A 17932-nucleotide genomic window follows, 5' to 3' on the forward strand; every position below is an offset into this window, starting at 1 on the left:
GCTTTCGTCTAATAAATAACAAGACAAGATAATGTCTTAAATCTCGATTTTAATTTTAGCTTCGTTGCGGATAACTATTTTAATACTGGACCAATTCCTTCGAGTAGCAACTCTATATATAAAAAATTTCATCTTATTGTTCCTTTAGAGGATAAAAGTTGAAAAAGTTTACTTCTTCATAGTTAAAATTTGAAAAAACAAAAAAAAAATTCATACGAGTTTAAAGTTTGAACTTTTACTGGCTATAATTTCGAGAAAAAGGATCGAGTTGAAATTATAAGGAATATTAAATTTGTATGACCTCACACTTCAATAGTCTAAAATGTATATTATACCTATTTCCCATCCCCCTAAGGACGCAAGATTTGGTTTTTTTGGGTTTTTAGCAGTAATTTTAGGACTTTTAAATTGAAAATTAGTGAGAATTTAAAATTTTTATGTATCCATAATTTATTAAACGAAGAAAAAATTCGGGCTTACAGTTTTTCTTTTATTGCTGGAAACTATTTTTCGCAGATATTGTATATTTTAACATAAACACCTTAAATCTTAAAACAGTTTTATCAAATCAATTTCACAACATTTTTATGAACTTTTATATAGAATGACTTTATTAACCTTTAAACTCACCTACCTGTTTTAGGTGTTAACTAGTAGCTGGCAGGGACGGTAGCTGGCAGGCGACCGGATAGGTCACAGATTCTGAGTACTGTGTCCGGCTACGCCGAACACGCTCATGGCGAATGGAGCAGATATATTTTTTGAAAAAGAAATGGATCTGCTAATAAAGCGAGTGTCCGATGCTGCTTAACGATTAAAGTGAAAAATGGTTTAAATTCAATCTGAATGTCTAGAAATTAGTCGGTTATAAAGCTAGTGTCCGGTGCTGCTTAACGATTAAAGTGAAAAATGGTTTAAATTAATAAATTTGAATGTCTAGAGGTTAGTCGGTTAAAAATTAAAATTATACGACGTCCTTGCTTACAATGTATAAATCCACTAAACTAAAAATATCCTAGGTTTGCAGGCTACAGTTTAAGAGAAGCTCGCGGGTTTATATTAAGTCAATAAAATCAAATAAAATGAAATGAAAATGAAGAAAAAAAAATATAGGTGTTGGAAGGATTGGAACCCGGGACAGCTATGAAGTAACCATACGCTCTACCAACAGCACCATTAACCCAGATACAATCGATAAGCATTCCCGTGCTTCTTAAACTGTTTCCCGAACGTTTATGTTTTACAAACGTCCGTAACTCTAGACGATCAATATTACTAACACGATCAATAGTACTGACACGATCAATATTACTGACAGTACGCCGTTGGCCGTGTTAACAGTGGTAACATTATAAGTCGGTCGTATTAAAACAGTGATAACATTATTCCTCGCCGTCGGCGGCAGTATTAACAGTAATAGTAGTAGGTAACATAATACGTCGCCGTGCGTCGGCCGCGTTTATTCAACAGCGATAGCATAGTCGATTTAGTAATGAGAGCGATAACAGCAAAATTCATGGAAAATAGCGAGCACGGTCATGGAAGAGAGCCGTTAGTATTTTAGTAATATAATTCAATTATTTTTCATTTTAGTTCAGTTTTTTTTTTGACTAAGTAAAACTGAAAATTTATATTAAATTCGCAATCGCCGACCCCAAAAACATATAATTTGACCATTTTTGAAGTCTTCTACACAAAAATCCAGAAAAATGTTTTAAACTTACTAATAACAATTCCTGAAGACCATTGACCTCTCCGTCCCCTCTATGCTTTGATTCCATTATGCCTCGACCCTATTGTACAAGTCCTCTCGGATAAAATCACATTCAAATAAATTCTTTGATGCTAATTTTTACATACTGCACCTCACTTTAATTCTTTCTTACTATGCTGATTTATACTGTGCTTAGTTTGGACCTATATGGTTACTGGTAGCTCGACTATCCCGTGGTACTTCTTTAACGTAGGGTTGAAGATAAACATTTTCTAAACATTGAAAAAGGTAGTAAAATATGTACCTAAAAGGTTAGGAAAAAAAAATTTGAAAAATATTCATAAAATGAGTGTCTTACGTTAGCTGGATCACCCTGTTTATATAGATATATCTATATGTATAAAAAAATTATTTTTTTGTAGACATTTCAACTTTTTATTTACTTATTTATTAATGTTACACATTTCAAGGATGTGTTGTGAATGGATTATATCTGATAAAGTTCTAAAATTCTTCACTACAATTGTAAGTTTTTCATGCTAAGGTGATTCTAACAAGACTTTAAATAACAATATCCGTTTATTAGTATTAAAGATCTGCATGACTAAAGACAAACTTAGCAACAATTTGTATTCTTTTTAAATTTCTACTTTGTTTTTTCTTCACAAGCTGTTTGTAATGAGCTACAATTTGTTGTAAATTGAAAAGCGTGTTGATTTCTAATTATTTTCCAACACATTATTGTGTACTAAATGCTAGGTTTGTAAAATTGTTTTTGTGGTTGTGTATTGGTTTAGAGAAGTGATTTTCTGTGGGTTGTTACTCATTTGTTGTTCGATACGATAAAAACAATGAACAATAATTGTGTACATTTACACACACAATACATCAAGGCATTTTTTATAGTGATGCATTTAATAGTAAGCAAAATCTGGCCACATTATTATGTATTTTTTGAACTACCATTATTACACATAATACTTTATTTCATATCGACACGAATTCAAGGTAAATAAGAAGCCACAAAAATATTACCTAAACACCCTACCTTACCAGTTGTGTGTTGTTTACATACTTTAAGGTATACTAGTGAATTTCATGCAACGAAAATTCAGAGTGTAAAATAAAACCTAACATATTGTCAACTGGACATCTTAATTTGACCCCTGTTTAGAGATTTCTGTACCTGTTTGAAAAATATCGTTCCACTCGTTAATATTGTTCTATAATTAATAGAAAAAATAGTTGTACTTAGAAAAATAAAATAAAATATTATAGGTATATTTTTTAAATATTTATTAGGAGTTTTAAGAATACCCAGAAAAAAAAGACTGATCGGCATCAAGAGTTATTAGCATTTTTAGAAAATTAGATGGAAGAACAGCTATAAATCTATTAAATAGAAATTATAAATGTTTTTTTTTTATTTTTTATTTTAGACACTTAAAATAATGTAACTAGGTCAATGTTGTTTTTGTTTTGGATATATTTCTTATTTAGTGCATGGGTGTTTTTGACTAACGGGTAACTGTATGAACAAGCCGTACAATAAACATGAAAATAAATAAAATAAACACAAAAGATATGTTATTCTTATTTCAATAAATAACACAACTTCAAACGAGTTTTCAATACATTTCCATTTAGAAAGTAAATACGATTATTTAGAAAAGTAACAAAACGATAAATCCATTGAATATTTTTAAAGGGCAATGAATATAAAAAAAAAAATAGTAAAATTTTATTCATGACCACACGTAGGAATTTTATAGGCACCTCAAAACCAATTGCAGCAACATAGATAAAAATTGAATACTATACTTTAATGATTATAAATTAAATTATAGCTTTTGTATGATTATTTATATTTTAGTTTACATGTTTTTCATAAAAACAAGTATTGACTACCATTTTTTTTAAATAGTTGGTACACACGCATTTTTTCCAAGAGTAGTTGTTAATTAAATATATTATTATTTGTTGCTAAACAGGGTTTGGTAGTACATTTTTTGTTTTCACTATAAATATTATCATAATGAATTTTCTAGATAATATATCATTGAAATCAATGCAAATATTTATGTTATTATAACTGTAATATTTTGCTGTATATGTGTGCCGTTTAATTATCCATCATTAATCTAATTACAAAATTTCAGATATCTACAAGTTTTGCTCGATCTCGATCTCAATACAGTGCAAATACCATAAGTTCAAAAATATCGATAGTGTTTAAGAAAACGATTTAAATAGTAACAATTGTGACACAAATAATTAGGACTGGAAGAAAAAAAAACGGAAGATTTTAAAGCAATAGCGTTATCAGTTATTACAGTCACTAAAACTCATTGAGAAATCTAAAACAAAACTCAGTTTAAACTAAAACAAAAACAATGGGTAGACGATAAAATCTATTTAAAAAAAAAAACGCTGGGAATTCATAACGCCGCTGGTACTATATTTTATAAGGTAAAAATATAAATAGGTACTGATAAAAGCGCTTTAAAGACAGTAATTTTTCATCTTCTCTTTGTATTTTGCATGACGTGGAAGTCACCGGCGACTTCTCTCACTATCATCTCGATTGCCCTGCTCTGTCTTGCAACAGAACCGTTTTTTCAACTTCCTAACTTCCCATGATAACCTTTCTAGTTTATCTTTCTCCCAAAACTGTCCTTAACTACCTTTCTATTTCTGTTATTTATACTCTATTTCCCCTTCCTTCTGAACGCCGGTCTATGATTTTAATTTTGTTATATTATGTTTTTCTAAATCCAAATTGTATCTATAGTTTATTTTCAAATTTTTTTCGTTGAGCTTAATATTTTATTCTAATAAAAGCTGTTAAAAAAAGAGACTGTAATTTACTTAAAATTACGCTAATATGATCCAAACCCATCCGATATGCCGTCGATTAATTAATTCGGGACCATTTAATAATTCAAAGGTCTGGCCGGTACTATTAAATCTCTTATCTCAATTATAGCTTTGCTGAAAATAATAAGTCATTTTTTAACTAATATTCATCATAAAATGTACGTTATTCAAATTTTACTACTTCAATATGGTTAAAGTGGTTTCAAATTTGAATATTCGTAACCGTTGAAACATATGTCATAACAGCATGATATAATATAATAAAAAAAAAAATACTATTTCGTCCAATAATGTATTTTAGTGTTTTTCATTTCGAAATTTCGGCATAGTCAATAGTTGAGCCAAAATAAATTTCAACTGAAAACAATGTAAACTTTAGGTACATGGGTGATTGTAAAACCTAAAAAAACATAGCCTAAACTCCGAATCGAAATTTAATGTATGTAGGCACACCATGAATCATAAAAAAAAAAAAAAAATGAACCACATGTGGAAATAAATGAGCATAGTTACACTATGAAAAACCCTATTTTTCTGATTTTTCGGTCTAAATACAAGCCCATCCATAAGTTGCAAGAATAAAATATAGTTTCATAAGCTGATCAAGTCGATTATTGTCTAAGAAATTCTAGCAGCTCAACAATTTCAGTAAGTAATTCTATCAAACTCTAAAAATTATAATTACTTTTAAAACTAAAAAGGCATATTAGCTAATGAGCCAAAAGTTTTATAGTGAAAAAGACAGTATTAAATATTTTTTATTACTAGTTAAAAAAAAACAGTTGTAAAAAATATCGGGTCTTGACAGCGTTCTCAAACAACGTTTTTGAGCGAACGGTTTTCTTTTATATTTTTTTTACCAAAACTGAAGTATTGCGTTATTCACTTTTTGGAGAAAATTCTATCAAAGAGTTTTCATTTTTTCATCATTTGCTTGATGTATACTGCAAGGTGTAGTGAATAATTTTTGAAACCGTTTTCATAACACCTTACAAAAGTAGCGTCTAGGTTTATCCAAACCTAAATAAAAAAATCAGTACAGTGGGGTCGGGGCATAGTGGGGACGAAGCATAGTTGGGTCGGGGCATAGTGGGGATGGGGTGGTCACAGGTTTACAGGAATTTTTAAATCTGAAAGTGATGAAATCACTTTCGAAAAAACGCTTCGATGCAAATCGGTAGTTAGTATTTTCAAGCCAGTACAGTCGAAACCAAGCACAGTATAAACCAGCAAAGTTATAAAGTATTAAATTGATGTTCTGTATTTACAAATACAGAACATCAATTTAATGATTGAAAGTGATTTTATATAAAAGGTCTAGTACAGTAGAATATAGGCATAATAGAATCAAAGCAACGAGGGGACGGAGAGGGCAGGTATACAGGAATTATTATAAATAAAAGTGATAAAATTGAATAAATAGCTGTCGGCTGTTGCCTGTTATTTAACAATAACCTTTTATGGAGATTTAAAAAATTGTGTTTTTTTAATAATAGTATATAGTCCAGTCGACAAGTACTTAGTACCTTGGAAAAATTCCGACTTTAATGAAACTTTGGAAAACTGTTTATGGGTGTCCAGTAGTGCTTCACCCAATTTATCCAACAAAAAAACCCTGTGGAATTATGGGGAGAGGGTAAACCTCAAAATGTTTGCAATTTTTTTGGTTTTTCTCAATATATTTCGAAAACGGTTAATTTTAGCTTATAATATTGAATTAGTGCATTTTAGAAGACTAAATTTCCTACAATTTTTAATATAAACCTTTTTTTTTTGACTGCATAGGTATTGAGATACAAAGTTTTGAAAAAGTACAACATTTCTCAAAATCGTAAAAAACTGCTAAAAAGGCTGATTTTTATAATTGTTTTTGCAGCATAGTAAATGAACTTGTGGTTACTACTTCCATTGGCATACGTTTGCCTCCCCCCTCCCCCATAACCGAATCGATTCCTCCTCTCACTTCTTCCTCTGTTAGGTGTTCAAACTATATACATAGGCGGACTTAGAGGTGGGAGAGCAATAGCCCCCCAAACCAAATTAGCTATTTTCTTTCAGTAAAATTCTTATTTTTATATTTATGTGTCATTTTAAACAAGACAATTATGTTTTATTATATTTGCGGCAGACCACTAACCATCTGGTAGCAAGACCTATTAAGAGGTTGTGGAGAGGGGATGTTATTATCAACGATAAATAGATATATTTGTTTTAAAAAACTATCTTGATAAAAAAAATTATATCAAACAGAAGGTAAAATGTACCCAGTTAATATAAATTTACTATTTTTTTAGCTAAAAAATGTAAAAAAAAATTAAAAATTTAGTTTAATGTTCACGGCGAAGGGGAAAAACGGTTGTAATCCTATTATTTCTATCCACATAGTTTGTCAAAAAACACAAGAATTATTTATTCCATTACAAACCAGTCTTTGGTTTCACTAGGTATATTATAGTTCTATTCTTAATCGTGTATCTACTGTAATCAGTTACACGATTTAGTCATCTGTGATATTATGTAATAAATACAATATTATGATACGACCATTGGGTCCTCGCCTAACCTAACACAGGTCGACGTTACCAACCGACAGTTTTTAGAGTCTGTTCGTTTCTCACATCTGGTACACCGTGTTTGTAATTGGTCAAGTATTAAAAAAGTTACAGTGTATAAAGATAAAAAAAATTGATAAATTTTTTTTAAAGATTTTAGGCGTTTTTGTTAAAATATACGCAATTTGCGAAAACACAGTTTTCCGAAAATAAAAGAAAAACTGTATTGCCGAATTTTTTTCCCGTTTAATATGTTATGGATACATAGGAGTTCTAACTACTGGCAAATTTTCAATCCAAAGAGCTTAAAATTACGACTAAAAACCCCAAAAAACAAAAAAACTTGTACCCCCCTAGGGGAGTGGGAAATGGGTATAATTCTAATTTGATATAACTGACGTGTGCGGGTATACCAAATAAATATTCCTAGTAAATTTCATTTCGATCTGACTAGATAAAATTTGTAATTTATAGAGTTGCTACTCGAAGGAATTGGTCAGATAAAAAAAAAGTCCACATCAGAGTAAAACCAATACCTTCGTCGCTTTGCATCGAGGCTAAAAAACAGTCTTTTTAGAACATTACTTTATTACTTTTTTCAGTAGAGCAACCAGAAATGTCTCTGGGGGGGGGGGGTGTCCAATGTCCGGTGTTTAGGTATAAGGTCCATGTGTATTATAAAAAAATGACAGTATGTGATAACGATTTGTTATCTGCCGCAAAGCAGGCCAAAACAAAATTATTATATTGCCAAAATGAATAAATATTGTTAACTGTAACATATAATTAGACAATAACTAAAATTACTTTAGCCAATTTTCCACTTAAAAAAAAACTCAAGGGGGGGGGGGGTCTGGACACGAGGACCCCCACTTGGTTGCGCCACTTACTCTTTTTTAATACACAAACTTTCGAACCTGTTTAATGTCTGGAACAATATAGAAAAGCAAGTAAAAGGTATCAAGTTTAGGAGTTTAGAACTATTAGCTTCAATATATTACAATAATTGTTAGCTATATGCTTATAAACTATATTTTATAGCAGGTGATTTTATACAACTTTTATGGCACAAAAACTAATAATTGTTATTTTGTGTAATTAATATGCGAAAGTAGTGAAGATTGGGCGTAGAAAAAAAAATCTATTTTTGCAGTTTATTGATTTAAGACATTCAATTATTATAGTTCTGGAATAATTGTAACTGGTCCCCTTAAGTATATTATGTCACCTTAGGTCTAATTTCTCCGACCTAAATCCTTAAAACTTTGCTTGGAAAAGTGAAATAAAGAAAAAAATTCTAGCTTTTCTATTGGAAACGGTTAAAATTCCACACAAATTTGGAATTAGTTTCACTTGGTAGTTGTTAAATCTTAAAATTACGCCAACCCATTTTTTTAAAAACTTTCAGCCTTTTTCCCAGGAGGAGGGAGGGTTGTTGAAATTTCAGGGTTTTCCTTGTGCGATTTTGTTGATGAAATTTTTTATATAGAAAATGCTAAGGTTACAATAAATCGAAAATATTTTCAAAAAACATACACTTGTGCACACATGACAATGTTTTAGTCATTATTTTTGCCATCGACAATATTTCATATTCTTTAAGCAGAAAATACGTCGATCGAACGACAAAAACAGTATATAAAATTGTCAATATTGGAATTTCTTATTTTTTTTTGTGTGCACATCGTAGTGTTACTTTTAACATAGAAAATTCGAAGGTCATAGCAAATCGTCTAAACTTGAAAATGTTATCGAATCGGATATACTAAGCTTAAGTATGGCTATCGACAGATATTCTCAAAGGAAAAATCCATTACAATTTGGGTCGGCACTCGAGTTGGGCCGAACAATTGAATGTTATAAATTTACTTTTTAAAAAATTGATTAAAACCTTTAACTGGTACTTGAGCACTTGGGGCCACTTTAAGGAGTATCCATATAAATATTGGAATGATTGGTTAATTTTTTTTTTTTTTTAAGGTTTAACATGTTATGTGTACATAATAGTTCTAATTCCAGACAAATTTCCAACTAAAAGGTCCTAAAAACCCAAAAAACAAGTTATATCCCGCCGCAAGGGGTTGTAAATGGGTCTCACTTAAATTTAAATCTGAAGAAAATATTCCTCTCTAGAAATTTCACCTTGATTCGACCATTTTTTTCGAAATTATAGCCAGTAAAAGTTGAAACTTAAAAACTAGTATAATATTTTTTTTAATTTTAACTGTAAAGAAGTGAATTTTTTCAATTTGTATTCCCTTAAAATTGCCAACTAGATAACAATTGCGATTTATAGAGTTGCTACTCGAAGGAATTGATCCAGTATTAAAAAAGTTACAATACAGACACAAAAAAAAACTACATCATAATGTAAACATATTTCAGATACCAGCAGTTGACCCTTACTTATTGCAATCTACAAACTTACAACCATAAAAACGAAATTCCCCCTAAATTCTAAGGAATGACAACTTTTTTTTTTAATTAGTCAAAACTTAACTATAGCTATAATCTCGAAAGTTATTTCATATGCTTCTAATCACCAGTAGTTAGAGCCACGTGTCTTAAAAATGCACTAAGTAATGCTTAATTTAAAAAAAATAGTCCATTTTGTAGTGTTATTTAAATAGATAATGAAGTATACAATTGCGAGTAGCCAAATAATACTTGTTTTCACAGAGATATACCCACTTTTCTTGTGCAGGCAAAAACACAAATTTTTTAAACCTGTCTAAAAATTATATTCATATTTATCAGACAATAACTGGATATTTATTACCGTTATTATTTTCTGCGAGTTTCTGGAAAAACAGGAGGAATTTAATAAAAAATTTTGAAAATATAAAAAGAACTAAATATAGTATCACTTTGTCCTAAATTTTATTTATTGCGGTTTGATAATCAAATAAACCAAATACTGTTACTTTGAAAGCTTTAATTTTAATACTTTTCAATTACTTTTTTGTTACCCGGTACTTGTTATTTTATTTTCAAGCTACTTAGTGAAATCTCAGCCAGACACCACAATTTGAGGTTACGGCTATTTAGCAATAGGTTTTAACAAACCAAACTGCCAAATTTGTTTGTATGCCAGTTTATCATTTTTAATATTTTATAAGCCGTAATGAGGTATGTGGCAATTTTGTTTTTCTTTTTAGATTATTAATATATTGCTACAAGACAAAATGTGGCAGTTTGTTATTATATCACCGGTGTCATCTGGTTAAGAATTATTATCAAGTTCGAAGTTAAAACGCCTCGAATCGAAATGAGACAGTCTTGATTTATTATGCTTAAGTAAAAAAAACTGTAGCAGTATTATATTTTTTTTAACCGAAAAATCCAAGAAATTTATTACAAAAACGTTGTTTGGGTTAAACGTCAATTCATGTCTGGCCGAACACGAGGGCATTTGTTCCCTTAACCTTTTTTTTTCTTCTACTTATTAAACTATGATAAGGACAATTATTTTGATCTGATATACCATTACATAAAAAAAGGAAATTTAGATTAAAATTTTACAATTTGCACGCCAGGAACTAAAAGAACTTTTTAGACCTACAGGAAAAGTTTATGTCTTTCCGGTCGTTATTTTTCTAAATTTGTTTCTTATGACTACATTTTGCACATCGATAAAGAAAACAAAATGATAAATCGTTGTAAAGCAAACACCCAATATTAATACACGTGTACCTTCGAGTATATATTACAAAAACATATTATTCTAATATTTTCGATAATTCGAAATACACTAGAAAATTGATTGATTCATTAAGGACAGGACACCAGTTTTCTCTTAAAATAATAACATTTTTGTAGCTTTTATAATAATTGGAGACACTTAAGTTGGTGTTATTTTACAATGTTATAAAACTATTACTAAACATTTACCTTTTCTACTTTTACAGAAGCGAAGTGCCAGCAGAAAAAATAATATTTCACTCCACACTTTATCCCGTCCTAAATTTTAATGTTTAATAAATCCCAAAGTATTTAGCCAAAACTGGTTATCGGCCGGTACACTATTCAGAAAATAATTCTCAGTTTAAATAGTAAATTAAATATGTACACACTATACTATTTAAGTTTTTAAAAGTTGATAAGCTTATGGAAAATAATAAGAAAAAAGGTTAATGTTTAGTATTTTATAATATTGTAAAATATTATAACCAAAAATGTTTTCAAAAAATAAAATACTACAAAATTGCAATTATTCTAAAGCGTACTCATTCCATCTTCAAACTATGACGAAAATATTCGGTTTGAGATCAATACAATTTTTTTTATCAATTTTAAAATACCCATTGCTGCTTCGTGTTCCGCTCAATTTGAAAATATTTAAATCGGCATAGACCATAAAAGATGGTGGACAATTTTCAACAAATTAGGGGTTCCGTTTTAGGCCTATACAAACCAATAAGTCATGAATGATAAGACCATTGCATAGGTGTATAAATTATTTTAATAATTGTTAGAGAGTGAGGATTTTGTATAATTTCGCAAATAGGATCATGTGTTTCAAAAATTATACCTAGTTCAAAAGTAAATAAAGATTTATAAGTACGATTTTCTATTGAAGTATTATTTATCGAATTCTCGCCTAAGCGTTAACTCGAAAACAAAATTTTTTTTACTATAGAAAAACACTCGGGTTGTTCGATATGCGTTCCCATTTCCACTGTTTACAATAATTGAAATATACGAATCGACAAATTCAATGTCTTAAGAAATACATGGCCAACCCAACTTATTGACGATTTTCTAAAATAATAAAAAAAAACCATTTACATGAATTGTTTTTGGTTTTTTTTGTAATGCAATGTTATTTCAAGGTCATTGTAATTTTCTCCTTTTCGGTAAAATGATTTTAGAGGGGGGTGATTTTGCAACATCTTATAGCAACTTGTATGAATAATAAATTTAGACATTTATGATAATCTATTTTTTATTTTTTAGTAAAATAGAATTCGATTGGACTTTGAAGTTTATGATATAATTTAAAAGAGCCGTAGTATTTTAATAAGTTGAATTATTATTATTATTTTAATTTTTATAATACATAAATAGTCGCGTTTGTATTAATCGAAGTAGGTGTTCAGACTTAAATGCCAAAACAGTTTACTAAACTGCCATAATCTACTATGCAAGGTTCCACTCTAAACTCAATGGCCATCTGAACCAATTCGTTTACAATCTCCCTACTAGTAAACACAATATTATGATACCGACCGTTGGGTCCTAACCTTACCCAAAATGGGTCAATGTTACCAACCGACAGATTTTAGCGTCTGTTCGTTTCTCACATCTGGTACACTGTGTTTGTAATTGGTCAAGTATTAAAAAAGTTACAGTGTATACAGATAAAAAAAAGCCCACATCAGAGTAAAATCAGTATCTTCGCCGCTCTGCATCGAAGCTAAAATACATATATTGTCAAGACAAATGGAAATGACTTTTATTCTAGTGAATATATTTAAGATTTTGATTTTTTAAATTAATTTATACTCATTTGCGCTATAAGAGCCACGTTTTTTTATTGCATTTAACTATTTTACTTTTTAAAAATTATTTTCTTCACACTTTCTTTATATTTCTTGTTACACTAATTTTATTAAATTTAAAATAGCCATTTTATTAAGAATAATTGGCTGAAAATTTTGACTTATCGACAACCAGTTTTGGATACTTACTTTTAAAATTGTTTAAGCTTTAAGTTTATGATGGGAGGGGGAGTGCAGTAGAGTAATGCGCGCAAATAAAAATAGCTCTACTAGCTTACTCTTGTAACGGACCTACTTGTCTAGCTGGCTAGACTAGGCAAAGTGGCCGTCGATAAAGCTAAAATAGACGGATCCCCACGGGAAAACGGTTGGCTAGGCCGTTGTCTACGTCTAATTGGCCTTAAAGTCTCCCTTATTAACTTAATATATCGCCCGGGGAGCTAGAACGGGCGGTCACACTGTTAAATAATCTAACTCTCAGCTGCAGGCTACAAGATGTTTTATTCTAAATTAGGGTTTCTAAATAAAATACAAAGTTATACAATATATATATATATATATATACACTCTGACCTGGGTTGGACGATGAAATGGTTGGTCAAAGCGGAGTTGAAACGGACGCACACAAAAGATAGTCGGATGGGCGGCTTGTAGTAAAACGGCAAAAATATAGAGCGCAAGGTCGAGGATATTGGCGGTCCGTGATGGTAAAGTCAACTGGTTAATTAGATGATACGCGACGTGCATTGTCCTGTGTGTGCGACCGTTCCCCTACCTATAGTCGGGGGTGCTGTGTCAGTTGGTTTGGGACGCGAAGTAACGGTCAAGTGAAATATGATCGTTACAGCTGCCCCTCCCCCGTAGAGGTCCGACCTCGGACCTAGTGGTATAAAGTTAAGGGTTGTCAAAAAAAGGTTGAAAAGCAAAAGAAACGAAATGGTGGTACAAAAATTCCTGAAGATAAAGGTGAACCCTTAAAACTAAGTGGGGGAAAGAACACTTGTTTTTTTTTTTTGGTGGACTTCTGGTGACTTCTAAGTGCTGGAAGGACATCCCTCTCAGTCTAGGGCCACATCATTGTTGCATTCCCTCTGCATCGGAAAATGGCCCACCCTATCGTCGCTTTCTTGGCATAAGCTCGGGGCAAAAACGGAACACCAGGTCTTCGCAAAGTCCTCCCCAAAAACAGTGTTCTTAAAATTTAACAATAATCCACATTTAAAAATTTCGTCATTATTAAGTTAAAATCTGTTGGGTCACAAACAATGTGGGCGTGCATCCGGTGAATAATATTTATAAAATAAAATGATGTGTAATCACAAATTAATAGAATTTAAGTTAACTTAATGGCTCTGGGGAAAAAGCTGCATAAAAAACCAGACCATTTACAATATACACTTAAGTTAAAGAATGCACGCAACTTCAGGTGTATTTTGATTAATTGTAGGGTAGTTTTCCGTAAACAATTTAAATTAAAGAAAGTAATTATGTCCGTCCCCAGGTCGTTACGCGGTTTTTTTTCTTCTAAAATGTATACAAACATTACACATACGATACAAAAAAAATTACAAAAAATATTTTGACGTCGGGTAATCTTGCGCCTTTGGCGTATCGTATGTCTAGGAATTGATTTATTTTAACTATAACAATCGGTCAATATATATGTATATAATAGAAATATGTAAAACAAAGGCATTATTAACAAACAGGTTGTCTTTAAAAAGACAGTTTTAAAAGTTGACCACCGTACCGCTGCGCCTAAAACTTAATATAAAAGTCGACTTAATAAGACATACATATATATATATATATATACTTAATGAAATACAGTATAATTAATTGATAAATAATTTTATATAGCCCCTAAATACACATTGCTTTGGAAAATTAACATTTAAATAAGAACAGAATCAATTATGTGGTCAGACATTTTGGGTTTGATAATACAAGCAACTCGGACGTCATTTAACGTAAGTACCCTTTAAAATTGTAAGTGTTCTCATAAGAAAAATAAAATATTTTTATTAAAATAAACAATAAATAAACGAAACTATTTCAAAATAATTTCATATAGTTACGAAAATCAGCATGCGCAAAATTATGCATATAAAAATAAAATCGCCGTAAAAAGAAAATATTGGTTGCATCTGCACACCTTGTGTCAATAAAATTAATTCGTTAAAATCCGATTTAATGTGAACGTAGTCAAAAACAGTTAATCGAAAACGAAACGCCGTGTAAAATATCAGTCATTATTTCATTAACTAATCCGAAATTATTTTATAAAGCCGTAAAATTAATACGCCGCATAATGTAATGACAACTCGTGATCTGACATAATAGTCGTCCATTGGTTGATAAAAATAATAAAATATTATTCAACAAGTAAAATAAGTCAATCTGAGATCGTCAGAGACAGTGCCGTGTAAAAAACATGTCAACGGTAAAACCGGACGGTCACCGGGGGTTAGCCGGGAAAATATTTGCCAAATAATAATATAACAGTCAATCTGAACAAACGCACAGACAAACAGCCGTATAAATAAAATATAAAACTCAACGGTAACCAACCGGAAATATGTATTTATTCACTACCAAAATCGCTGATGACATTCGCGTATTAACAACCAAAATATTTAAAATTCAAAAATTCGATCCAGACGTATAAAATAAAGGTTAGCTACTCCTTTCTCTTAAACTACCCATATGATCGACATTCGAAATTCAAAGATATGTGTTATATGGTGTGGTAAAAATGTTGGTCTCCAGACCAACGGCAAAATAAATCAATAAAATATTGAACTTTGCGGTTAAAATGCGGCACTTAGGCGGCAATATCGGCAACAATAGGTATGCGGCAATTTAAAATTGCGGTGATCTATGGCCATGGCAAAAACGGCAATTGGCAAATAAAAACATACAAAATCAAATTCAAATTGATTATCTTAAAAGCGGCAACGTGCGGCCGAATATGATCGCCTCCTTGGCTGCGGGCGGCAACGTGCGACTAAAGATGAAACAAACGGCAAATAGGTACTATTTAGTACGCGTCGGCAAAAACGATGATGTAAATAAAATCGGCAAATAATTCGGTAGTATTGATGACTTAGCAATAGGCGTACGGCAGAAGTAGTAAGTGAATATTAAATTCTAATATAGTTGGAAAAAAAAAATTGATCTAGTTCATATTATCCTAGGCTGACAAATAGGGGTCGCGACTAAAATGACCTACTTCTGGAAATTACAGTAATACATAAATGACGTTCCGATCCTAATTGCTTATTTATATTTACGGGGCAAAATATAAAGATAATTATTTTTACACGTTTGCATAATTGCACGGCACAGACCGATAATATTTACTCTTTTATATTTTGATAATATAATTTACCTTGTCTCGAGAAAAAAAAAAAAAAAAATCACTTATTTATTTACTGTTATGAAAAATAATATTAAAACCTTCTAACGTAATATTATAATAAAAATTGTCCCAGAAATTACGGCGTCAGCAAAACATTGCGATCACCGGCACATACGGCTGTGTGCGTGTGTATGTGTATATATCGTCTCGGGTACCGTCTGAGATTGTACATGTTACATTATTGTTCTCCGTTAAAATCATGATCATCACTTTTAAATACGTTGTTTTAAATTTCTGTTATAACGGTCAAGGAATCGTATTATAATATTTTATAATCGTGTCAAATTCAAATAATAGGATAAAGTGCGAGTCGGGAATTGGTGTCCAAGGATTGTCAGAAAATAAGACTCGGACATGTCCATGATTCATTTCTGACAACGCAATAACAGAAAAAGGCATTGCCTTACAATCGAACGTTTATAATTACGGGATAGCAGTTAGTTTGAAATTATAAAACCTTCAACGGCAGTTGTCTGCCTCCAAGGAAATATGTGTTTTTTTTTTGCTAGATGTATTCCTAGTAATCGCACCGTGAGAAATGTGAATTACAATTTATATTTATATTTTTAAAGACGCTACCTAACAGAAGTAAATAATTTATATATTCGCGCATAATATAATTATATGTATGATCCCCCCCCCAAAAAAAAACAAAAAATTATACTTTTACAAAAGAAAAATAGAAATTTATTTTTCCTTTTCCTTATACTGCCTCTTGGAATTTCCATCAAGAGACAGAGGAAAACAGAGGAATTGGAGTTTCAACATAATTTTGAGTTCCTAGGTTATGGTCAAAGTTACCTATGTTATGTTGCTGGTTAGTGATAAATGGTCTGCTAGTATAATTGGGTCTCTGTCTATTGCTAATACCCTTTCTAGATTGATCATTAAAAGTAGAACTATTACAGTTATATTCAAACTTCCTATTTCTAGTTCCATTATAATAATTATGGGTTGTCCTATTTTTACCATTGAATAGAGCCCTAGAATGATTATTATTTAACCCACGGGGGTGTCTATAATATTTATAATAATTAAAGTTACCCAAATTAATATTCTTATTAGCGCTATGATTACTATGCACACAATTCTTAAAATTCCTTTTACCATTATTAATCCTAGTATTCTGGCTAGTCCTACTATTTTTATTATTCACATTCTTATTAGCCATATAATAACAATTGTTGTTATTATCTTCAACCCTATTTATATTAATTCCATTATTATCATTTTTAAAAAAATCGATGTGTATTTCCTTATTATTCACGTTAAGCTGTATTTTTGACTTAACAAAGTTAACTACGCCCTTATATTTAATTAGAAAATCAACTCCAAGAAGACTATTACAATTCAAATTTCGTACGACCGCGCATTGTATTTTTACAGGAATATTATTAAAATATACTTTAATAGTTGACCTGCCAACTAAATCTAATTTTGAACCATTGGCTGTATATAATTTTGTCTTCCCGTAAGAACTAATTACATGATTTTTGGGAAGCATATTTTCGTTAATAACGCTAGTAGTCGCGCCTGAGTCAACAGTAAAATGATGTGATACATTATCTAAAACACCTATGATTACTGGATTATTCCCTTTATAATCTGCATTATTAATTACACAGCTACCCATGTTTTCTACTCGGGGTGGAGTATTATAATTTTTACTCTCTTGTCTATCATTATTCCTAAAACGCGCGTTGTAATCGTTTTCACTATGGTTATCAAAATCGTCTTCCTCACTTCTACCATAATCAGAATTACTCCTAGGTCTATTTCGTCCATATCTGCTATCGGATGCGGCGTCGTCATTATGATAACTTCTATTCCTATAATCATTATTATTATCGCGCTTGTTAAAATGTTT

General features: G+C 30.8%; 1 protein-coding gene across 6 annotated transcripts in view; it reads right to left on the reverse strand.

The window, feature by feature from the left end:
• The window catches only part of LOC126841251 (uncharacterized), a 102491-nt gene that overhangs the window by 21552 nt on the left and 63007 nt on the right, over nt 1–17932 (reverse strand). The window lies entirely within an intron of this gene.

Source organism: Adelges cooleyi, unplaced genomic scaffold, assembly GCF_023614345.1.
Source record: "Adelges cooleyi isolate 19-005CV unplaced genomic scaffold, UGA_ACOO_1.1 ACOO_flye_CR_arks_rails_tigmint_CR_PRNA_38, whole genome shotgun sequence".
NCBI lineage: Eukaryota > Metazoa > Arthropoda > Insecta > Hemiptera > Adelgidae > Adelges > Adelges cooleyi.